Below are 26,480 nucleotides of genomic sequence, written 5' to 3' on the forward strand. Positions count from 1 at the left end.
CATTTCAAAAAGAAACTCCATCCCTATTAGATACCAAGTTTCATTCTCCACCCAGTCCCTAGTCAACTCTAATCTACTTCCTGTCTATGAATGTGTCTATTCTAGACACCTCATATAAATGAAACCATACAATGGGCGTCCTTTTTTGACTGGTTTACTTCACTTTAGCATCATGTTTTCAAGGCTCATCTATGTTGTAGCATGTGTCAGAATGTCATTCATTTTTAAGGCTGACAAACATTCCATTGTATGTGTATACCATAGTTATTTCTTCATTCATCTTTGCTTCCACCCTCTGGCTATTATTGTGACTAACGCTGCTATGAACAGTGCTGTACAGGTATCTGAGTCCCCGCTTTCAATTCTTTTGAGTTCACACCTAAAAGGGGAATTGCTGGATCATATGATAATTCTATGTTTAACTTTTTAAGGAACCGCAAAACTGTTTTCCACAGCAGCTGCACCATTTTATTTCCAGCAGCAATGCACAAGGATTCCAATTTCTCTGCATCCTTGCCAACACTGGTCACTTTGTTTTTTTATTTTGTTTGTTTGTTTTTCAATAATAGCCATCCTAATGGGTGTGATGTGGTCACATGACATTTTAAAGTCAATGCTAATTTCTTTCTTGGATCTCAGTCTTGAAAGGTTCATTTTAAGTGGTGCTTGGGCATGTCAAATCAGTCTTCCAAAAAAAGTACTGAGCCAGCCCTGGGAGAGATTTCAACTCTACGATTTATTTAAGTCAGAAGACCTTTCTGATAAAGCACTGGTGAACTGAGATGGTTATTTTTCAGGGGGTTGGAGGGTGTCCCTTTGAAATGCTCTGTCTGCAAACAGAAGATGAAAATGCAACAAATCCCTTTAAGTCAAAAAGGCCCCAACATATTCACAATAGTTACATCACTCTGTAAGGGCACCACAGAGAAGCAGCTATGAATTATTACCTTAGGAAGTCTGGGTGTGGGGGGTGGTGGGCATGACCTGAAAAGGCACTTCTATTTCTGTTATAGAAGCTGCATATAGCATTATTTAGATGGCCCAGCCAGGAATGCAGCAAATTACAGAATCACAATGTAGAAAGCAGCAAATAGTCCTGTGGAACTTACTTAGGAATCAGATGTGTATGACTTATATTCAAAGATTTGAGGCAAAAAAAAAAAAGCCATTCTTGGTAATTTGCCTTTTTTGTGTTTTTTTCTGACAGTTTAAGTCACTCTTTATTCTATTTCAGGTGACAGCTACTCTTGAAAAAGTAATCTTGGAAATGACTTTAAACTCTGCAGTAGATTTAAGTAGTTTTGCGTACTTGCTAGTTTTTTTTTTTTTAAGTACACAATTCAGTAGTTTTTAGTCTATTCACAAGATTGTGCAACCATCGCCACTATCTAATTCCAGAATATTTTCATCATCCCCAAAAGAAACTCCACACCCATTAGCGCTAACTTCCCATCCTCCCCTCCTCTCAGCTCCTGCAACCTCTAATCTACTTTTGGTCACTACAGACATATCCATTCTGGACAGTTCATATAAATGGAATCATACAGTATGTGTGACCTTTTGTGACTGACTTCTTTCACTTAGCATACACTTTCTTTCTAAACTGAAGTATAGTTGATTTGGGCTTCCCCCGTGGCTCAGCGGTAAAGAATCCCCCTGCAATGCAGGAGACACAGGAAACAGTGGGTTCGATCCTTTGGCCAGGAAGATCCCCTGGAGGAGGGCATGGCAGCCCACTCCAGCATTCTTGCCTAGAGAATCCCATGGACAGAAGAGCCTGGTGGGCTACAGTCTATAGGGTTGCAAAGAGTTGTATACAACTGAAGCAACTAAGTACACACAAGCACATAGTTGATTTACAACACTGTGTCGATTTCTGGTGTACAGCAAAGTGATTCAATTATAAGTATATTAATATATTCTTTTTCATATACTTTCCTTTATGGTTTATCACAGGATATTGAATATAGTTCCCTGTGCTATACAGTCGGACCTTGCTGTTTATCCATGCTATATAGAATAGTTTGCATCTGCTAATCCCAAACTCCCAATCCATCCTTCCTTCACCTTCCTGCCTCCACAACCACAAGTCTGTTCTCTATGTCTGCCAGTCTATTTGTTTCGTAGATATTTGTGCCATATTTTATAGCCCGCATATTTGTCTTTCTCTTTCTGACTTACTTCATTTGGTATGATAATCTCTAGGTTTGTCCATGTTGCTGCAAATGGCATCATTTCATTCCATTTTATAGCTGAGTAGTATTCCATACATAACACATCTGCTTTATCCACGCATCTGTCAATGGACATTGAGGCTGTTTCCATGACTTGGCTATTGTAAACAGTGCTGGCATAATGCTTTTGAGATTCATCCATGTTGTAGCATGTATCAGTACTTCCTTCCTAACTACCAAATAATATTCCACATGTGTTCATTTATCAGTTGATAGACATTTGGGTTATTTCCACTTTTGGGCTATTGACGAGTAATGCTGCAATGAGTGTATGTGTACGAGTCTTTGTGTGGACTTGTTTCCATGTGTCTTGGGTAGATACCTAGGGGTGGACTTGCTTGGCCATATCTGTGTTTAACCTTTTGAGGAACTGCCAGACATCCAAAGCAGGTGCATCATTTTACATTCTCACCAATAATGTCTCATACTTACTTTAGATTATTTTAAGTTACTTGTGGAAATAAGAAAATCAAACAGTTGACTTCAAAAACCAAGAGTAAATTATGGGACAAGTATGGCCTTGCTTGCTCATGTCACCACATTTGACACTTGGGCACACTCAATCAACAGATACCCTGGGCAACTACCCAGCCTCATGGTGTCTTTTCATCACTCGGGTGGGACAACAAAGAGCTAAGCATGACACTACAGACAATTAGGAGCTAAGACAACAGATCCAAAGTACTAATTATATGACACATGGAAAGCGTGTGAGGGTTAGAAAGGGAGGGGCATGGGCTATAGATATCCAGGAGGGCGTCACATAGAAACTGAGGCTTGACTGGTATATGGAGAGACACTAGCCTGTTAAGAAGGAAGCAGGAGGAAGTCACAGCCTGCAAATAAATTCTGGACATTTACATACCACAGAAAAATAAATCTAATTAAAAAGATACATGCACCTCTATGTTCATAGTAGCACTATTTACAATAGCCAAGACATGGAAACAACCTAACTGTCCATTAACAGATGAATGGATAAAGATGTGGTGTGCGCGCACACACACACACACACACACACACACACACACACACACACACACACACAGAGGAATACTACTCAGCCATGAAAAAGAATGAAATGCCATTCGTAGCAACATGAATGAACCTAGAGATTATCATACTAATTGAGGAAAATCAGACAAAGACAAATATCATATGATATATGTGGAATCTAAAAAATGATACAAATGAACTTATTGATGAAACAGAAATAAACTCACATAGAAAACACACTTGTGGTTACCAAAGGGGAAAGGTGGGGGATGAATTAGGAGTTTGGGATTAACAGATACACAGTTAATATATATAAAATAACTAAGCAACAAGGATTTACTAGTGTAGCACAGGGAACTATATATTCAATATCACGTAATAACCTATAAGAAAGAATCGGAAAAAACCAAATCACAGAAATGAACACAACATTGCAAATCAATTAAAAAGGTGGTTGTTTGGAAAAAAAGAAAAAAAAATGCTGCTACACAGTGCTAACTTTTCTAGGGTCAGCATGGTCCTAAAGCATTCCGTCCTTATCTAATCTGCATAGCAACTCTATAAGGTAGGCACTAGCTAAATCCCTATTTTACAAATGAAGAAATTGGTGCACAGAGAGGTTAAGTAACTTGCCCAACATCACCCAGCTAGAAAGCAGCAGTGCAGAGATTTGAACCCAGGGAGTCAAGCTCCAGGATTTACCATACTTTGGCATTAATCTCCTAAGCCATTTGCTTGACATCCCAATAAAAGGCTATTTATGTATAAGGCTGGGTAAAAGGACCCTGGGAAGTAAAGTGACTTTCCTCACTCTTTCATGCTGCTGACAGTTTTAGGTAGATATTAGGAGGTTTTTTGTTGTTGTTTTTTTTTTCCAAAGAGGTGGGAGATAGCAGTCCCAACAAGAGCAAGCAGAGACGAGGTCGCAGGGGAAGCTACCAGGGGATACAAAATTAGAAGCTAAGAGCACAGTGGTTTTCACTCTACTCCTGGAAACTCTTCCTCCTACACAAATTCTGACACATGGCAATTAAAGGAAGCACACGCTCCCATACAAGTCCTTAAGGGTTTAACGTAAAAATTAATGAGTCCATCTAATTTGGACTCAGAAAACACGTGGGTGGAAGAAATTCCTGCAGCTGACAGCTGATGTGACAGTTATTTCATGAAAAGGAGAAGAACTTCCCTGCCTGCCTTTGGATTTGAATGTTTCCAAAAGTGATTCTAAACCTTAGCCTGAAACAATATACAGGACAGGCGCTGAATATAGATATTCTGTGGAGAAAATCCCTTCAGCTTCCCCAGTGAAGAAGATGTGAGGGAAAATGACATGAAATATCCCCTTCTCTTCAACCTTCTTGAGAGCCCAAGGAAAGCAGCAGGCTCCTTCTCTGCTCAGGCACTCTTATCAATTGAAATTAGATTTCTAAAGGCATTGTGGAAAACAAGAATCACATCCTGAAAGGTTTCATTAAGCTATTGCAATTATCTGAATCTAAATACACTAAAGTAATAAATGCTACCCTACCTTGTTGGCTCCCTCCCTGCCCAAGAAATGCAAAATTGAAGACCTCCACGTATAACCCTAGTGGTCTACCTTAAAGGACAGTCCATAAGGCAAACCACAAACTCCTGTGCTCCCTCCTAGAGTGAGGTAGACTGTAACATTGAAAAATTGCATCTTCTCTGGTTTTCCTCCTCTCTGGAGAGCCTCCTCTCCATTCCCAGAGGAAGACATTTCCAGAACTGCTGACAACCCCTAGAGGAGGAAGGCCTTCCTTCCTCTTGGGCAGATGGTATTTGCATACTGACATATTGTAAATCTGGTCACCCAGGTAACCGGCTCCAGTTAGCAACAGCGCAATGAAGGTCAGCTTGATTCCTTCTAAAATTAGAAGTCAGACCAATTGGATTTTTAACTGTTCAAGGTAGGATGCCCAGTTAGATGTCAAATCCAATTCTGAAAGTGAAATTTTCAATTGGGAGATTCAGCACTAGTTAATAAAGGTAAGCTGGGGGAGGGATTGGGATAAAAGGCAAGTTGGAGCATTTCAACATGATAACAACACAGGCTTTGACATGTAGAAGATTTCAGTTCTGCGATTTTGCTGTTTCTGTGAATAATTCTTCTGACTCCAGACTCTGTTAGTAGAGTTGTTTGTGGCCTTGGATCTCCCTTAACCTTCAAAGGCAATTGGTCATTAAGAACTGGTAATTCCATGCCTGCCCTCTCAGGCCTTCTACAGTTGGCTGCCACCAACTGCACTGTGGTCCCTTCTCTCTCTGCCCTATCTGTCCTTCCTTCAAAGTCAAACTGCTGGGCACTCAACCCTTTTTTCCCCAATCTCTTTTGTTTCTGGATCCCTCCTACCCGGGATTTGCCCCATTCTCTTCTTTTGCTCCCTTCTCTTCAACAGTATGTGAACCGAGAACTTCCAGATGTTCAAGCTAGATTTAGAAAAGGCAGAGGAACCAGAGATCAAATTGCCAACATGCACTGGATCATCAAAAAAGCAAGAGAGTTCCAGAAAAACATCTACTTCTTCGTTATTGACTATGCCAAAGCCTTTGACTGTATGGATCACAACAAACTGGAAAATTCTGAAAGAGATGGGAATACCAGACCACCTTACCTGCCTCCTGAGAAATCTGTATGCAGGTCAAGAAGCAACAGTTAGAACCTAACATGGAACAACGGATTGGTTCCAAATTGGGAAAGGAGTACATCAAGGCTGTATATTGTCACCCTGCTTATTTAACACCTATGCAGAGTACATCATGCGAAATACTGGGCTGAATGAAGCAAAGCTGAAATCAAGATTGCCTGGAGAAATATCAATAACCTCAGATATGTTGATGACACCACCCTTAGGGCAGAAAGCAAAGAGGAACTGAAGAGCCTCTTGATGAAAGTGAAAGAAGAGAGTGAAAAAGTTGGCTTAAAACTCAACATTCAGAAAACTACGATCATGGCATCTGGTCCCATCACTTCATGGCAAATAGATGGGGAAACAATACAAACAGTGAGACTTTATTTTTTGGGGTTCCAAAAGCACTGCAGATGGTGACTGCAGCCATGAAATTAAAAGACGCTTGCTCCTTGGAAGAAAAGCTATGACAACTTAGACAGCATATTGAAAAGCAGAGACATTACTCTTCCAACAAAGATCCATCTAGTCAAAGCTATGGTTTTTCCTGTAATTATGTATGGATATGAGAGTTGGACCATAAAGAAAGCTGAGCGCTGAAGAATTAATGCTTTTGAACTGTGGTGTTGGAGAAGACTCTTGAGAGTCCCTTGGACTACAAGGAGATTAAACCAGTCAACCCTAAAGGAAATCAACCCTGAATATTCACTGGAAGGACTGATGCTGAAGCTGAAGCTCCAATACTTTGGACACCTGATGGGAAGAACTAACTCATTGGAAAAGATCCTGATGCTAGGAAAGACTGAAGGCAGGAGGAGAAGGGGACAACAGAGGATGAGATGGTTGGATGGCATCACCGACTTGATGGACAAGAGTTTGAGCAAGCTCCGGGAGTTGGTGATGGACAGGGAGGTCTGACATGCTGCAGTCCACGGGGTCACAAAGAGTTGGACACCACTGAGCAACTGAACTGAACTGACCATGGAGAGGGGTGCTGGATGGGCTTCAAGGAATGCATGAAGTGTGCACAATTTTTCCCACTCCCACTGTTAACTTCTCAAAAGATCCACATCTCCTAAAATGTTAAGAGTCACTAGCTACCTAATTACAGATGGTGGGAATTCCCTGGTGGTCCAGGGGTTAAGACTCTGCACTTTTATGTGCAAGCAGGTACAAAGTCAATCCCAGGTCAGAGAAGTAAGATCCAACATTCTGTGTGGCGAGGCAAAAAAATAGTAATAATAATTACAGATGGTATCTACATCAGTATTTCCCAGAATGACTTCAAGGAATGTCAGTTCTATAGGATGTTAAACAGTGGGGAGAAAAAGAGTTTCACACTCACATAAGCTTGGGAAACACTAGGCCAAGCAAAGTCGAACAGGTGTTTCTAACACGGGCTTTCTTTGCACCTTAGCTGTACTGATGTGTACTGTGAACCGCTGATTTCATAGGAAACTCCTTCTCAGCAGACACTTCTCAATGCCCCCTTGGTAGACCCCAGGAAACCTGGGCTTTTCTTCTAATCACAACTACTAAGTCATGCACTGCTTTGTGTTGGTTCTTTCATTACTATTTTGAGCTATTTATTTTTTATTCCATGTTTTTAACAATTTTTAGAAATCCTATCACTGTACTTATCACCTCATGCTGGGCTCACTTTATATCATTTTATATCCATCTCTCCTTAACTGAAAGCCACCTGAGAGCGGAGTACACACCTGGATATCATATCCCCAATGCCAAGCTCCAGACTTAGACCCTCACTATATGTCAAATGACTGACTGATGAATGAATGACTGATTGAGCTTATCTGCCCAACTGGATAACAAGCTCCTTCAGAATATAAACCACACTTTAGACCTTCCCGTGTTGCATTTAGAAGACAACTTTTCATATGGCAAAAGAGTCAATAAAATTATGAAAATTTAAATCCATTCGAGAATATTTATCAAACTTATGCCCTGGGCACCAAGGATATGAAAGTGATAAAGTACAGCCCCTGCAATCAAGGCACTTACATTCTGGTAAGGGAAATAGATATATAAACAAAAAATGATGATAAAATATAAATACTCAAAAAGGAAGTGCAAGCTGCCTGGGAACACAGGATGGAGCCCTCAGATACATGTCGGGCTGTGGGAAGCCGGGAAGGGTCAGCACTGTGATGAGGAATCTGTCATCAGGGCCTGACCACCCAGGTCCTTGTCTGGTCATTTTGGGGGGAAATTGGCCAAGAGGCTGCTCAAGCTGAGGTAGTGTTCACCCTAGCTATGATCTCAAGTACAAGAGGGGTTCCAACTCGCCTCCTCGATTGAAACTGGTGGGCCCTGTTGCCCAGGGAGAGCTGTACGAGAGCCAGGCAGGCAGTCTGTCTCCACTGCCTGCAACTCCACAATCCATCAGGGTCTTTTCCAATGAGCCAGCTCTTCGCGTCAGGTGGCCAAAGTACTAGAGCTTCAGCTTCAGCATCAGTCCTTCTAATGAATATTCAGGGTTGATTTCCTTTAGGACTGACTGGTTTGATCTCCTTGCAGTCCAAGGGACTCTCAAGAGTCTGCTCCAGCACCATAGCTTGAAAGCATCAGTTCTTCAGCACTCAGCCTTCTTTATGGTCCAACTCTCACATCCGTACACGACTAATGGAAAAAACAGAGCTTTGACTGTATGGACTTTTGTTGGCTTTTTAATATGCTGTCCAGGTATGTCACAGTTTTCCTTCCAAGGAGCAAGCGTCTTTTAATTTCATGGCTGCAGTCATTGTCCGCACTGATTTTGGAGCCCAAGAAAATAAAATCTGTCACTGTTTCTACTTTTTCCTCTTCTATTTGCCATAAAGTGATGGGACTGGATGCCATGATCTTAGCATTTTTAATGTTGAGTTTAAGCCAGCCTTTTCATTCTCTCTTTCATCCTCGTAAGAGGTTTTTTAGCTCTTCTTCACTTTCTGTTACTAGAGAGGTACTATCTGCATATCTGAGATTGTTGTTATTTCTCCAGGTAATCTTGACTCCAGCTTGTGATTCATCCAGCCCAGCATTTCTCATGATATACCCTGCATATAAGTTAAATAAGTAGGGTGACAATATACAGCCTTGATGTGTTCCTTTGCCAATTTGGAACCAGTCCGTTGTTTGATGCCCAGTTCTGCTGATTCCTGACCTACATACAGATTTCTCAGGTAACAGGTAAGGTGGTCTGGTATTCTTATCTCTTTCCCACAGTTTGTTGTAATCCACACAGTCAAAGACCATGGACTGCAGTCCACCAGACTCGTCTGTTCATGGAATTCTCCAGGCAAGAATACTGGAGTGGGTAGCCATTCCTTTCTCCAAGGAATCTGCCAGACCCAGGGATAGAACCTGGGTCTCCCGTACTGCAGGCACATTCTTTACCGTATGAGCCACCAGGGAGGGCCAGATGCCTGTTAACATTTCCATTTCTCAAGAAAAGCTGGAAATCTAGATTTTTATGTTAACATCCTAACTTCTAAATGCTGGCTGAAATAAAAAAAACAACAACCCACAACACTCTATAAATATGAGAAATTGAAATATTTATCCACATTAGGTTGTAACCTCTGATTATGTGTAACTCAGTTACAATAAAGAGAGAAAACAGATGTGCAAAGAATAATATTGGAAAGTGTTATCTTCAGAGCCAAGCTGTCTCATTCATGTTTGAGCCCCAGGACAATTATGGCAATAGAGAAGTATAAGAACACAGTAAATGTTTTAGCATAGCTCCATTTTCAAAGGCTTTCTCCATATCCTTCACCATCTCAGTAGTGATACTGGCCAGAAAGCACAAATCAGAAAACAATGAGTACACTTTATTAGAGCAATAATAATACTAGTTAGTGTTTCCTGAATGTTTAGACTAAGAGCTTTACATAACTATACCATTTAATCCTGAAGGCAACCCTTTGCTGCAGACAATTTTACTATCTCAGTTTTCAAATGAGGAATCTGGGGCATAGAGAAGTTAGGAAAATAACCAGAAGTCACACAAATACGTGGAGCAATTGGGAGTCACCCCAGGTCTTTGCCACCAAGAGTCCTGGGCTGGGGCTCACTCTCTAACTCTGAGGCAGGAAGTGGTGGTCAGCACAGGGTCTGGAGGAAAGCAACAGATTTTCCATCCTGGCAGGTAGAGCACAGAAATGAGGAATTAAAGTGCACAACCAAGTAGAAACCTGGGAAAGAATTCAAAGAAACACAAATGGCTGATAAACAAGTGGAAAATGTGCAACCGCAAGTATTCGGTATGACTCCAGAATTTCGCAATGGGAAGACAGGTAAAAAAAAATTATTTTTCATACAACTAATATATTTCACCTATTAGACTAGTAAAGATGAAAAAGGCTTGCCAGTGTTGGTGAGATGGAGGGGACAGATCCTTGACCACACTGGTGGGAAAGCAAAGGGAGAAGATGATTTTGTCTGTTAAATTTTAAGGTGTTTGTTATCATTTCACCTAGTTACTCTATCTAGGAATATATCCTAGAGAAACTCTTTTGCATTTGTGCAAAGATTTACATGCTTCAGATTATTCATTGCTCCATTTATGCAATAGCACAAAGCTGGAAAAACGCCAATTGTCTATCAATGGGACCAGTTAGATAAATCAAGGCAGATCCAAATAGTGAAATACAATATAGCCATTAAATCATGAAATAGATCTCTATTTGCCAAAATGGAAAGAGGCCCCAGATGCACACTTAAGTGAAGAAAAAAACAAAGTGAGCTGCAAACAGTAGGTAAAGCAGGAGTTTCAGTAAAATGCACATGCATGTACTAGTATATGAATTGTTAAGAAAAATTTAAAAAATTATCTGTCCGTTGTTAATGATAATTACCCAAGATGGGATTGTGGGAAATGTACTTCTGGTAAGGTTTGAAGTTTTTATAAAAAAGCATGTCTTTTTCAATTAAAGAAATAAGTTAGTATGGAAAGGGTGACCCTATGTTCAAATTTTGAGGCAGGATTCCAATTCCTGGGGTGGACAATAGAAAAAGGAAGCGACTTGAGGGTGTTTCTGGGAAAGGGCAGCTGCACAGGTTGTGCACTGCACAAGAACACCGTCTTTTGAGTTGCACAGGGCTTGGACCTTTAGATAGGTTCTTAGTGGCTCAGATGGCAAGGAGTCTGCCTACAATGCAGGAGACCCGAGTTCAGTCTCTGTGTGAGGAAGATCCCCTGGAGAAGGGAATGGCAACCCACTCTAGTATTCTTGCCTGGAGAATTCCATGGACAGAGAAGCCCGGTGGGCCACACTCCATGGGGTCGCAAAGAGTTGGACATGACTGAGCGACTAACTGTTAACTGAAATGAGAACTGAGAAAGGTAACCAAAGCAAAAGTCTTGGTATCTATGCAGGACAGGTAAAAGGCGGCCCAGAGAGGGTACAAGTTGCCCAAAATAGGCAGAACCTCCAATATTTTCAAAGTAATTTGCAAAGCTCTGCATAAAGTGTGACTGTGTCTTATTGAAGTAAATCTGCCTTCAATTTGAGTGGATTGGGTTCTAGAATTTCCTTTTCAGGCTAAAGTGTTTTAAAGCTCCTATAGAAATAATGTCACTAGATCAGGCTGGGAAAGACTAACTGATCCATACTTTTCCTAAATAAAAGCCCAACCACCATTCTAATAATGTTTTTTAAAGAAATGTACTGAGTTCCAACAGGGTGTGAGGAAATGAGGTACTTAATTCCTCTTCCCTGACCCCAGGTAAGTGTGAATGTTCCCCAAAGTATGTTCTTCTTACAACTAAAGGATGTGAATATATGTTCTACTTCCAAATATTTTTTCTTTTCATCAGAGAGCTCCATAATCAAACAAGTCTGGGAAAAATTGGTTCAAACCAAGTTGAATAGGTTTTATTTACATTTTTTAGTTTTTAATTGTGGTAAAATATTCATCACAGAAATGCATTTCCTGCATTGGCTGGCGGATTCCTTAACCAACGCGCCACCTGGGAAGCCCATGTGTCATTCTTTCTGTATATCTATGGATATTTTGCCCTCCGTTCAAGGCCCCACTTCCATTCCACATTTTCTGGGAGGTGAAAATAGATCCTTGAAATAGGGATGATTGGGTTCATCCCCTAGAATCCTACAGAGCTGGGCTATATCCTTAAAAAAACAACAAAATCATATTATCATCTAGTTATTAAGTTGATTTGTTTTCCCTATAGAAAAATTAGAATATGTAAAACTTTTTTTTTTTAAACTCATCTAGAAATAAACAATAGTAACATTTAGGGACATATTCTTTTTAGTCTTTTGAAATCTTTTTAAGCTAAATTAAAATTAAATTGAATATATCACTCTGTAAAGTGCTTTTCCTAACTTAATATATTGTTGTCAACATTTCCTACATCTTTAAATATTCTTCAAAATATTTTTGGAGAAGGAAATGGCAACCCACTCCAGTATTCTTGCCTGGAAAATCCCAGGCAGGCTACAGTCCACATGGTCACAAAAACACAACTGAGCACAGCATGCATTCTCCAAAAATTATTAATGGCTGCATAAGGGAGCCCCTTGTATGGACATAATTTAATGAATTCCCAACTATCAAAAAAGAATTAAAAAATTTTTTGTTTACTCCAGTGCATTGCACATAGTAAGTATTCAGAAGGTATTTGTTGAATTGAATTTTATCATCACTAGCAATAGCCAATTCCTCTGAATTTACTCCAGCATTCAAATAGCAAATAAATTATTTATTTATTGGCCACAATGTGAAAGCTTGTAGTCCTAACCACTGGGCAATCAGTGGTTCTGAAAATAAATTAAGTGGAAAAACGTTGCTTTCAGCTTCTTGGATAACACGGACTCACAGAATTTATAAGCGTTAGTCTGAAAAGCAAATTAGAACTGAAGAGCGCATTGCTTTCCCCAGCCTATGATGGCCACCACATCTTCTTCCAAAGACTGAAACCCATAAGGAAGGCAGCGATGTGAACAAAACCAACCATATGGTAAACCTACAGAGAGACTGCATGTTCAGGAAACTTTATAGATCTTCAGTATCGTCTAATCTAGAAATTTGTGAAAATCTTACTTCATCTTTTTCATTTATCCTTTCTTCAGTATATCTCATCACATTAAAATATACTGACCTTTTTCAGTTAGTAAAAGCTTCAGGAAAGGGGCTTCAAGGATAGGGTAACAAAAGAGGGCCAACGACTGGACAAGGCCAAGGGCCAAAAAGCCTTGAAGGAAGCCCCAGTGCTAATTAGGCAAAGAAGTCGCATTGCTGGCCAGAATAAAAAGAAACAGCAAACAAATCTGGGAAGAAACGTTACTCCACAAGTTTGCACATGGCCCAGATGATATTTGTGTGAAAAGGTACATATGCAGAGGTTCCACCATATCCTTTTCTCAGAAACTACTATTTGAAGATCTCCTCTAGAAGCCTAAGAAGTATCAAAATTATGAGCTCAAAATAGGATAAATCAAGGTAGAAAAGATATAATGGTGTACATGGAAACCACCAAAATAGTTATGTCTAAATAATGGAAGTACAAAATACTGACTGAAAATAAAAATTGTAATATACAATGCCAAAAATACTAATAATTTTCTGAGCGCTACATATCATAGTAGGTGACAGTGGCTTGAGAAAACACAAATGAAGACGGGGAGGGAAGAAAAAACATATTGCTCCATGTACTGATTACACTGACTTTGGTAATCAGAAAAAGCAAAGGTTGAGAATGCTTTTGCAAAATTGAAAGGCAGAATTAAAACAGGATGTGAATTTTCAAGTCACTAGAGAAAACACAGTGCATAGAGCAAATAGCAAATGTTAAAGGATAAGTAAAAATAAAATAAGATGAAATAAGATCATACTATTCGTTTTAAGAAGATACTATACTTCCATATTTAAAGGAAATAACTTTCATACTGGGTTGAAGAAATATAATCCAGTGACACTTTGCTTATAAGAGACAGGACTAAAACAAAATGAGACAGAAATGGTCACAATAAAAGGATGATCAAAGATTTGGCAGACGACAAACAAAATGAACTGACTTCCATTCATGATAACAGAGGCTATATTTTCTTTTCATGTGCTCATGGAACCATATAGTAAACCACAATAAAACCTAAATAAATTCCAAATGGAACTATATTGGACTCACTGTCACACCTTCCCTCATCCTCTAAAAAACTCACTTGGAACAGCAGAAGTCTAAATCAAAACCATAACTCTTGGAAACTTAAAGAAATCCTTTTTGATAAACTTTTGGTTATGGTAGAAATCAAAACTACAGCTACGAACAATTAAAAAATAGAAAATAACAACAGGAATACTACATATTAAATATTAGGTGATACAGGAAAAGTTGTTATCAGAGGCAAGATAAGCAATGGGAACGTGACTATTATCTAACTCTTAGGTTGCTTAAAGCAACCTAAATCCAAATTCAGATGCCATTTAAATACTGTATGTACATATAAACATATACACATTAGTGAGAGAGGGGAAGGAAGGAAGGAAGGGAGGGAGGAGGAAGAAAAGACTCCAGAATATTGAGTGAAAAAAAATTTAAAGAGTAGCTATCTCTGGGTTGTGGAATTTCTTTCTTTCTGAGTTTTCTAAATATTCTCAATGAGAATATATCACCTTTATAATCAGAACAAAATTAAACAAAAGCACAACAGAACACAATTTACAATCATCGGAGGGTAGGAACAAAACAAAACATCTTGCAAAATAATCAAGGCAATTAAAATTATCTCCTTTTCTTTGACTTTTAAGCACTAGCCTGTTGATGGTTATTACTAGCCTGGTTTTATTGTTTCAGCACAATTCCATCCTCCGGTCTTGTGCCTGAACATCGGGTATGGTGTGCACAGGTTGACAACTCCTAACCACTGCTGCCTATTTAAGGAAAGTCAAGAGTTCAGAAAAGTGGGGAACCACAGACAGTTCAGTGACTGCTATGTTTTAAGGTTAACAGTGTGATAGGACAGAGTCTGCATTACAGAATTGATGGGAAAAAAATAAATGGCTGAAGAGAGAACTTCCTCTTTTGCTGTGTGTTGTTTTGGGGTTTTTTGTTTGCTTGTTTGTTTTAAAAAACAAACAGGTGGGAGTTAATATAAATGACACTTCAAATATCAGAAGCAACCCCAGGCAGCAATTCAAATCCACATAAAAAAAGTGTCGGTAAAGGTAATAATGTAATTTTAAAAATAGTACAAACATATATTTCTTCTTTCTTAACTGATTTAGTACGGATATAGATACAGGTGTAGTTATAGATATCTTCCCAGGTGGCAGAGTGGTATAGAATCTGCCTGCCAATGCAGAAGACACAAGAGACCCAGGTTTGATCCCTGGGCCAAGAAGATCCCCTGAAAAAGGAAATGGCAACCCACTCTAGTACTCTTGTCTGGAAAATTCCATGGACAGAGGAAACTGGTGAGCTACAGTCCTTGGGATCTCAAAAAGATGCACACAACTGAGCAAACACTCATGTATAGATATATACATACATACAGACAGAGAGACAGATAAAAGATAGATGTGTGTGAGCTCAGAAGTATCCAACCCACTGCAACCCTCTGGACTGTAGCCTGCTAGGCTCCTCTGTCGTTAGGATTTTCCTGGCAAGAATCCTGGAGTGGGTTGCCACTCTTTCTTCCAGGGGATCCTCCCAATCCAGGGATCAAACCCATCCTGCATCTCCTGCACTGCAGGCAGATTCTTTACCACTGAGCCACCAGGGAAGCTGCGTGTGTGTGTGTGTGTGTGTGTGTGTGTGTGTGTGGTGTGTGTGTGGTGTATGTGTGTGTGTGTGTGTGTAACAGATTCACTTTGCTGTATTCAGAGAAAAGCAGTAGTAGAAAACAGTATGTCTAGAAGTGTGCTGTTGGTCTATAACAGAAATGCAGTGTATTTGACAATAAGTGCACAGAGGAGATGAGTATGAACAAAGCTATATGAGAGCAACGAAATGGTACCAGATGGTAACTCATATCCAAGACACCAATGAAGAGAGCTATAGTCAACTATAAAAATGTTTTTACTGAAGAATGGTTTATTTACAATATTGTGTTAGTTTCTGCTGGACAACAAAGTGAATCAGTTATATATATTTAAATATCCATTCTTTTTTTTTAAGATTTTTTTTCCCATATAGGTCATTACAGAGTACTGAGTAGAGTTCCCTGTGCTATACAGTAGGTTCTTACTTTATATGTTAATGTGAATACATCTATTTTATATAGTAGCATGCATATGTCAACCCCAATCTCCCAATTTATCCCCCCACACTTCCCCCTGATAACCATGCTTGTCTTCTGCACCTGTGACTCTATCTCTGCTTTGTGGGAAGTTCACTTGTATCACTTTTTAGATTTCACATATAAATGATATCATCTGATATTTGTCTTTGTCAGAATTACTTCACTTATACGATCATCTCTATGTCCATCCATGTTGCTGCAAATGGCATTATTTCAATCTTTTTTATGGCTGAGTAACATTCCATCATATATAAGAACCATATCTTTATCCATTCATCCGTCAATGGACATTTTGGTTTCTTGCAAGTCTTGCTTATTGTAAATACTGCTGCTATGAATACTGGAGTGCATGTATCTTTTCGAATTAAAGTTTTTTCCACTTATACGCCCAGAAGTGGGATTGCTGGATCATATGGCAGTTCTAGTTATAGTTTTTTAAAGGAACCTCCATACAGTTACCCATAATGATTGCACCAATTTACATTCCCACCAACAGTGTAGGAGGCCTTTTTCTCCACACAAAGAGGGACAATTTATAATGATAAAAGGGCCAACTTCTCAGGAACATACAATTATAAATATGTATGCACCTAAAAGAGCTCTGAAATACATAAAGCAAAAATTAATGGGAGAAATAGATTAATATTTGGAGACTTCAAAACTCCATCTCAATAATGGGCAGAATTGTTAGGCAGAAGTTCAGCGAGGAAACAAAAGACTTGAACACCAAAAAACAACCAGACCTAACATAACCACAGAACATTCCACCCAACACAGCAGAATACATTCTTTTCAGTGCAGAAGGAACAGTCTCCAGAAAAGACCAAATGGTAGACCACAAAACAAGCTTCAGTAAATTTAAAAGGACTGAATTCATTCAAAGCATGTTCTCTGACAACAATGGAATGAAATTAGAAATTTGAGAAATTCACAAATAGGTATGACTAAAACAACTCACTCTTAAGCAACCAATGGGTCAAAGAAGAAATCACAAGGAAAATTAGAAATAAAAATTAAGACAAAACATATCAAGAAGTATGAGATGCAGCTAAAACAGAGAAAAGCAGGTGCTTTGAAAAGATCAACAAAATTGACAATCTTTTAGCTAGACTGACTGAGAAAACAGATGACTCAAATTACGAATATCATTAAACACTGCTTTGCTAGAATATGTTTTCCAGGTCCTTTTGCCCCAGGGTGGAGAATGAGTTTTGGAAAGATTTTTAGCCATCTCCTTATAACTTTTTAGCAGAAGCTTAAAATTGTGTTCTTCAATAGTTCTGTACATGTAGCTGCCAGCTCCTGGAACAGCAAAACAATTACTACCTCTGGGCCTTTTTAGTTGCTTTAGAAAAGACCTGTTTGGCACCAACCTCAGAAAACAGGAAGATACAAGTGACTTTTTTGTGCTTCATTTATACGGTGTTGTCATGTTTTAATTTGCTGTAAACTTCCAGGCAGATAAAAAGTGAAATAAAAACAACTTATGTTCAATAGAGTGGTCAAGTGGTCCTATTCCTTGGGGGATGGATGCTCCACAGACTCCTAGAAGGTTGAAGAAAATACCAGGGTTGTAAAAAAGTTACCCAGAAACCCTTTTCCTTTCAAATCAGAGTCCATTCTCTTTGCCAAGCTTTCGTACACTCATGAGTGAGAGGAAGTGGTTCAGTGTATGATAATTTCTCCCAGTTCCTGCCACCTTTTGTCCAGTTCTACAAATGGGAAATCCAAGGCGTCATCCTTTATGCCTCCCTACTCCACCCCCCAGCATATCCCGGAGATTTCCTTCTCAATAACTCTCACCTCCACTGATTCTCTTCATCCCACAGCTGTCGCCCTGGTCAAAGATACAACCATTTCTGGACCCCATAATAGCTTCCAGAAAGGAGTGCTTGAATCCACTCCTGTCCCTCTCCATCTCTTTCTCCTCACTATAAATCCGTTTCTTTAAAAAAAAAAAATTATTTAATTGGAGGCTATTACTTCACAATATTGTAGTGGTTTTTGCCTTACATTGACATGAATCAGCCATGGGTATACATGTGTTCCCCATCCTGAACCCCCCTCCCACCTCCCTCTCCGCCCCATCCCTCAGGGTCATCCCAGTGTTGCTTCCCAAGACTAAATCCTTCAATTGCTCTTGGAATCAATCCCCAGGCTTCAGCATGGCCCATGACAGATGCCCACCCTGATGCGCTGGGTACCTCCTCTAACTGGAGCGTGTACCCTCCTCTCCTTTACAGTTTTGTGTTTCAGATACACTGGCTTACTCCCCTCCTCCTAGGAGCTTCTGAATGCGTGGTTCTCTCAATCTCCTTCCCTTCGCATGGTTAACGTTATCTGACTGAGCTCACAAAACGTCTCCTTGAGTACCCAAGACTAGATCCATTCTCCCAGTCAGAGCCTCCTTATAACCTATTGTCCCTTCCTTCTTGAGAAAAGGTTAAGGTGGGACTAGGATTGACAAACGCCCCAACTCTCCAGTGGCAGACATCACTTACTTGTCAACAGCCTAACTGCCCCCAGAATCCTCTTCAATGGCCCCTACAGATTGACCAGGCTGATGGTTTTATGTTTTAGTGCTTTTGTATCTGAGCCAATCTACTCCTTAAATATTCAATGTCCTAAATTTTTCAAACTCCTTAAGTAGTTTGCATTGTTACTCTCTCAAGCTACTTTCATACATTTAAACCAAATTTGCATTACAACTTAAAGCCATTTCCTGGAAAAGGTTGTACTTTACTAAATTCCAGAGAGCTGAGAACAGCCTAGTGACTCTTAAAAAAAAAAAAACAAACCACAAGTAAATCCTACAACACTGATTATGAGTTCATAAAAAAAGAGAAGAAAAACACTAAGGAATAACTATTAATAATTCATAAGCCTATGATGCAGCTATGGTAATAGGATTATTTACTTAATCACACAAACTTTCATCTTATTACTTTACTGTTAGTCCACACAGTGTTTTCAGAGTGCTGAACGCTATGGCTCATCTAAGGGCTTCAATTACAACATTAAGGGCTAATGTTTACTGAACAAATTTCTTAACGTGCCAAAGGCTGTCTAACAGCTTTCTGCACACTAATTCATTTAATCCTCATTAATAACTCTGAGACAGGTGCAATTATGATCACCCCTACTGCACAGATGAGAGAACTGAGGCACAGGCAAGGCAGAAGACCAAAATTAAGATATTTTTAGACATGCTAGGATTCAAAAAGTTTCTCTCTCTTACACATTTTCTTATGAGGAACTTCCAAGAGGATATACCTGTTAGAGGAAGCACACTGACTGAAACTGCCCACCCTGGCCAGGCACCATAGTAACTATTTGCATGAGTTGTTTTACGACAGGAGATCCTGGTAAGGAACACGGAACTAATAAGCCACCACCAACCTGAAGAGTTCAGGAAAGGTCAAAAGGAGATACTACATGTGCGACCACCGCCCAGAATCCTTCTTGCTGGCATCCATCTTGGCTGAACAAGGCGTGCACCACCAGGAAGGACTCTGAGTCAGAATGATTGGCTAAAGAAAACCTGGAAACTAATCCCATCACCATAAAACCCAAGACTGCGAGCCAGTGGCAGAGCTATTCTTCTGGGTTCCTTTACCCTACTGCTCTCCACCCTGGTGCCCTTTCCCAGTAAAATCTCTTGCTTTGTCAGCACATGTGTCTCTCCGACAATTCATTTCTGAGTGTTAGGCAAGAGCCCAGTTTCGGGCTCTGGAAGGGGTCCGTCTTCCTGCAACACACCCATTCAAGAAGCTGCAAAACAAGTGAATGGAACAAAAAGAGGACAAGAAATTCAGTAAAATGAAGAGCCAAGGCAGCGAAATGATAAGGACATTGACTAGTGACTTGGGACAAACTGATGACGACTCTGGGAAGTAAGGGGATGTCCTCTAATCACATTATGTGATGGAAATACATTATTTTTTGCCCACATGAAAAAGAAAGATAAGTAGAAACTCCAGGAAAACAAAAAACCTGTAGTGGATAGTACAGAAAAGAGAATTCATTTGGACCCTGATACATGAATACTGATTTTTTAGGTGGTCAGTGGGTTGTGTTTTTAATGTCATAGAGAAAATAATATAGCCCTTGTGCCTGGATCTGCAGTGAAAATGTTTACACAGAAATAATCATATAAATGTTGCTTACTGGTATTCAAGTTTTAGAAACAACCTAAAGGTATTAGGATTCGAATGGCATGTAACTGTTAAGAATTCTTTAACTGAGACAGAATTCACAGATCATAAAACTAACTCTGCCCCCTCCCGCCACCAGCTTGAGGGATCTTAGTTCCCTGACCAGGGACTGAACCCAAGAACCGCGACAGTGAAAGTGCAGCATCCTAACCACTGGACCAGCAGGGAATTCCCAAAACTAACTCCTTTAAAATATTACTTTCCCTAGTTTTGAATATACACACACAATGTTGTATAAGCATGACCCCTATCTAATTTCAGAACATTCTCATCGCTCCCAAAAGAAGTCCCACATCCATGAGGACTTCATTCCCATTCTCCCTAGTCTACGGAAACCAGTAATCAGTTCTCTGTCTCTGGATGTGTCTGTTCTAGACATTTCATATTAATGGAATCACACAGTGTGTGACCTTTTTTTAAAACATCTGGCCTTTTGGGTCTGTTTTCTTACACTTAGCATGATATTTTCAAGTTTTTTTCCATCTTGGAGCATGTATCAGTACTTCGTATGTTTTCATGGCCAAATAATATTTCATTGTATAGATATGCCATATTTATTCAGAATGTCAGCAGGTAAAAATGTGAGAAAAGGTACTCAATATTATTAATCAGGAAAATGAAAATCAAAATCACAATGAGACATCATCTCACACCCTCAGGATGGTTACTATCAAAAACACAGAAAGTGACAAGTATTGATAAGGATGTGAAGAAACTGGAATCCTTGTGGTGGGAATGTAAAATGGTACAGCTGCTATGGGAAACAGCATAGAAGAGAGGTTCCTCAAAAAATTAAAACAACCATATTCAGAAGCAATCTCACTTCTAGGCATATATCTAAGAGAACTGAAAATAGAATCTCAAAGGAAAAAAAAAATTATTTTGGCTGTGCTGTGTGGCTTGCGGGATATTAGTTCCCCAAGCAGGGGTCAAAGCTGGGCCCTCTGCAGTAGAAGTGCAGAGCCTTAACCACTGGACTGCTAGGGAATTCCTTCAAAGAAATATTTTACACCAGTTCACTGAAGCATGATTCACAACAGTCAAGACATGGAAGCATCCATCCAGCAATCCGTGGATGAAGAAAATGTGTGAATATACAATGGAGTAAGGTTGAATAGATTCAGCCCTAAAAAAGAAATTCTGCCATATGCTATAATATGGATGAATCTGAGGACATTATGTTAAGTCAAATAAACCAATCACCAACTAGATAAATACTACATAATTCCACTTAAATAAGGTATGTGAAGTAATCAAACTCATAGAAGCAGAAAGTAGAATGGTGGTCACCAGGGTTACCAGAAAATTAGTTGTTGTTGTTTAGTAGCGCAGTCGTGTCCAACTCTTCTGTGACCCATAGACTGTAGCCTGCCAGGTTCCTCTGTCCACGGGATTTCCCATGGATCTTCTCTAAGGAATCTTCCCGACCCAGGGATCTGGGATCTGGGTCTATATCTCCAACATTGGCAGGTAGATTCTTTACCACTGAACCAACCACCAGGAAAGCCCACCCAAGAATGAGTACACAGTTTTAACCATGCAAGATAAAAAAAATTCTAGAATTGTTGCACAACAATGTGCATAAAGTTAGTAATAGTATGCTGCTGCTGCTGCTAAGTCACTTCAGTCATGTCAGACTCTGTGCGACCCCATAGACGGCAGCCCACCAGGCTCCCCGTCCCTGGGATTCTCCAGGCAAGAATACTGGAGTGGGTTGCCATTTCCTTCTCCAGTGCATGAAAGTGAAAAGTGAAAGTGAAGTTGCTCAGTAGTGCCAAACTCTTAGAGACCCCATGGACTGCAGCCTAACAGGCTCCTCTGTCCATGGGATTTTTCCAGGCAAGAGTACTGGAACGGATTGCCATTGCCGTCTCCGTAGTAATAGTATACTATATACTTAAAAAAAAAAAAAAAAAAAAAAACCTTCTTAAGAGGGTAAATTCAGGTTATGTGCTTTTTTACCACAATTTAAAAAAAAAAGCTGACTGAGGGGCGGACATATAGGGCTGAAGCAGGCATGGCTGTTAGTGGTGGGGAAACGGGCCTAGTGCTCAGCAGTGGGGGCAGATCTTGAAGGAAAAGGCTAATCTTTATAAGGAGAGATTAGGATCTTGTCAAAAGGATCCTTCTGGAAGCAGTAAGGAAAACAGAGTTTCCCAACAGTCGTTCTCAATCACTAGAAGGTAAGTTCCTTGAGGAGCAAGTGAGGTCTTGTCTCTGGTATTACCTAAGCTGGAGTTGTCAGGTTCAATGAAGAAAAATACCAGACATCCAATTAAATCTGAGCTTCAGACAAACAACATAAATTTGTTTAGTATCAGTACCTCCCATGCAATACTTGGGGCATATTTTTACTAAAAAATTATTTTTTCTCTGTAACTCAAATTTAACTGGGCATCCTATGCTTTATCTGACAAATCTATGGAGAGCCAGTACATATGGCGAATGAAAGAGAAGGAAACAGAAACAACGGGGAAAAAACAGATCATGGAGCACTGCTGGGAGGACTACGAGGTGATAAGTCTTCTGGGAGGGCACGAAGGCAGTGTCTCCCCAAACTGAAGATATGCATATTTTGGAACAGCAATTCCACGTTAGGAATCCATCCTGGGAAAATGTTCACATCTGCACCAAAGACGTAAAGAAACACACAAATGAGTTTATGGAAATAGAGATTTATCTTATTTGCAATAAGCAAAAAACCGAAACTTTTAAAATGTCTATCATTAAGGGAATAGTTACATTTTGTCATCTACCTGATGAACTGTTGTGAAAAATAAAGTGGCCGATAAAAGTGTACCTGCAAAAAGACTTCCATTATAAATAAAGTTTTTTAAAAAAACAAGTTTATCACAATGTGTCTTATGTGGACATTTACATAAAAAAAAAAAAAAACCTAAATAAGTCATTATTCCAAAGTTTGTAAATGCACAGAATAAAGTCTGAAAGGATAAACAGCACATTTTTGAAGTCGATAAACTCTGCAGAGAGGGACAGAATTGGTAAGATTGAAAGAAGACTTTAAATATACATGGGCTATTTGTGTTTCACTTTCAAATTAAAAAAAAAAAACCCCACTCATCCACTTTTGACATTATCACCCTCAACCTTCTCTTCTTTGTTCTAAACAGAAATAATTCTGCTAATCTCCTATGAAACACAAACTCTTTCAATCACTATGTATGAGTCTGGGTTAAAATCACTCAAGAAGTCTAACAGAAGTGAAAATGTTTTTTCTAGAATGAACTGCACCTAACACTTTCAGGAGGGCTCAACCAGAGGGGAACAGTGAGTACTTTCCAAGTATCTTAGTGAACTGGAATTCAAAGGCTGACTCAGAAATTCCACAGTAAACTGGGGGAGATTAAGGCTCAATTTTGGGGTAAGACTAGTCACGAATGGACCCAATCTATCTTGGTTTTTGCAAAAACAAGCAATAACCTTTATATGACTCAACTCAAAGAAAGCAAGGAATGGGACTTAGACGCCTCATGGAACTAGTTAAAAACTGACATATTTGATTATGTACTTAGAGGACTGAAAATATTTTTTTGTATAATTTTCATGGGGAAATTACCACATGCAAAAATCTGTAGTTCAATAGTAGGAAGAAATAGAGAAGAGAAATAATGGGGAAGGAGAAAGGTCTCCCTCAGAAAAGCATTTGTTAGAGGGGTGGTATTTTGAAAATTTGTTTTTTTTCTCCCCCAATTTAAGTTGTGTGCTTTGGTATTTTTTTCTCCATGCTTGGCAGGACTCCAAAAATGCTCTCTATAATTCCTGCAATGTTTTCTTCTCAGAATTCAACTCTCCCACAACACCAACAATTCATTTGCATTTCAGAATTTCCAAATCTGAAGCATAATAATTAAATGAAAGATGGTCAATACACCAATAGGCATATGAAAAGATGCTCAATCATTAATTATTAGAGAAATGCAAATCAAAAATACAATGAAGTACCATCTCATACTGGTTAAAATGACCATCAGTTAAAAGTCTGCAAATAATGAATGCTGGAGATGATGTGGAGAAAAGGGAACCCTCCTATGAAGTCGGTGGGTCTGTAAATTGGTGCAGCCCCTATGGACAATAGTATAGAAGTTTCTCAAAAAACTAAAAGTAGTGTTGCCATATGATTCAGCAATCCTACTCCTAGGCGTATATCTAGAAAAGACAAAACCCCTAACTTGAGAAGATACATGCACCCCAACATTCATAGCAGCACTGTTTACAAAAGCCAAGACATGGAATCCATCAACAGATGAATGGATAAAGAAGATGTGGTGTATGTATTCAATAGAACACTCAGTTCAGTTCAGTTCAGTCGCTCAGTCGTGTCCAGCTCTTTGCGATCCCATGAATTGCAGCACGCCAGGCCTCTCTGTCCTTCACCAACTCCCGGAGTTCACCCAAACCCACGTCCATCGAGTTGGTGATGTCATCCAGCCATCTCATCCTCTGCTGTCCCCTTTTCCTCCTGCCCTCAATCCCTCCCAGCATCAGAGTCTTTTCCAATGAGTCAACTCTTCACATGAGGTGGCCAAAGTACTGGAGTTTCAGCTTTAGCATCATTCCTTCCAAAGAACACCCAGGACTGATCTCCTTTAGAATGGATTGGTTGGATCTCCTTGCAGTCCATGGGACTCTCAAGAGTCTTCTCCAACACCACAGTTCAAAAGCATCAATTCTTCGGTGCTCAGCCTTCTTCACAGTCCAACTCTCACATCCATACGTGACCACTGGAAAAACCATAGCCTTGACTAGATGGATCTTTGTTGGCAAAGTAATGTCTCTGCTCTTTAATATGCTGTCTAGGTTGGTCATAACTTTTCTTCCAAGGAGTAAGCGTCTTTTAATTTCATGGCTGCAGTCACCATCTGCAGTGATTTTAGAGCCCAAAACAATAAAGTCTGACACTGTTTCCACTGTTTCTGCATCTATTTCCCATGAAGTGATGGGACCAGATGCCATGATCTTCATTTTCTGAATGTTGAGCTTTAAGCCAACTTTTTCACTCTCCTCTTTCACTTTCATCAAGAGGCTTTTTAGTTCCTCTTCACTTTCTGCCATAAGGATGGTGTCATCTGCATATCTGAGGTTATTGATATTTCTCCCAGCAATCTTGATTCCAGCTTGTGCTTCTTCAGCCCAGCGTTTCTCATGATGTACTCTGCATATAAGTTAAATAAGCAGGGTGACAATATACAGCCTTGACGTACTCCTTTTCCTATTTGGAACCAGTCTGTTGTTCCATGTCCTACTCAACCATAAAAAAAAGTGAAATAATGTCATTTGCAGCAACGTTGATGGGCCTAGAGATTATTATAGTAAGTGGAGCAAGTAAGACAGAGGAAGACAAATACCATGCGTATCAGTTGCACGTGGAATCTAAAATATGACACAAATGAACTGACTAATGAAGCAGAAGCGGGCTCGTGGACACAGAAAACAAACACGGTCACTAAAGAGGTAAGGGGGTGGGGGAAGGACAAATTAGGAGTTTGGCATTAGCAGATACAAATTACTCCATAAAAAATAGATAAATGACAAGGTCCTATGGTACAGCACAGGAAACTATATTCAATATTCTGTAATAAATCATAACAGAGAATAATAGGTATATACACGTAAATTTCAATTTAAAAACAAGATGGCTGATACAGAAAAAACTATCCCATATCCAAAGACATTTATTTCTAAATGCTGATTATATGTGTCCAGTTTTTTAAAATACCAACAAAAACTCTACGTCAATGTCACTTTGACAACATGATAGAATTAGCGAGAAGGGGTCTCCCTGAAGGTTGCTGTATGTTACGCCTACAGCTGCATCTGTCAGGGTTGGTCTGTAACCTGACTGACCAAGTCAGGGTTGTCTGTAAGCCTGTGGTAACAAAGAATCCTAAGATCTCCACGGCTCAAAACAGCCAACGTTTACTTCTTGCTCAAGAAGGTCAACAAGGGTGCTCTGATCCTTCTCATCACCAGGACAGAGCAGTCACCTCCTTGAACTTTGCTGGTCACCATACAAAAGGGAAACAGAGAACTCTTCAAGCGCCCACACCAGTAAGGAAACATGGAATGTGACACTATGTCGCTCCTGTTATAGCTCATTGTTCA

The sequence above is a fragment of the Capricornis sumatraensis genome, chromosome 8 (assembly GCF_032405125.1).
Source record: "Capricornis sumatraensis isolate serow.1 chromosome 8, serow.2, whole genome shotgun sequence".
NCBI classification, from domain to species: Eukaryota; Metazoa; Chordata; class Mammalia; order Artiodactyla; family Bovidae; genus Capricornis; species Capricornis sumatraensis.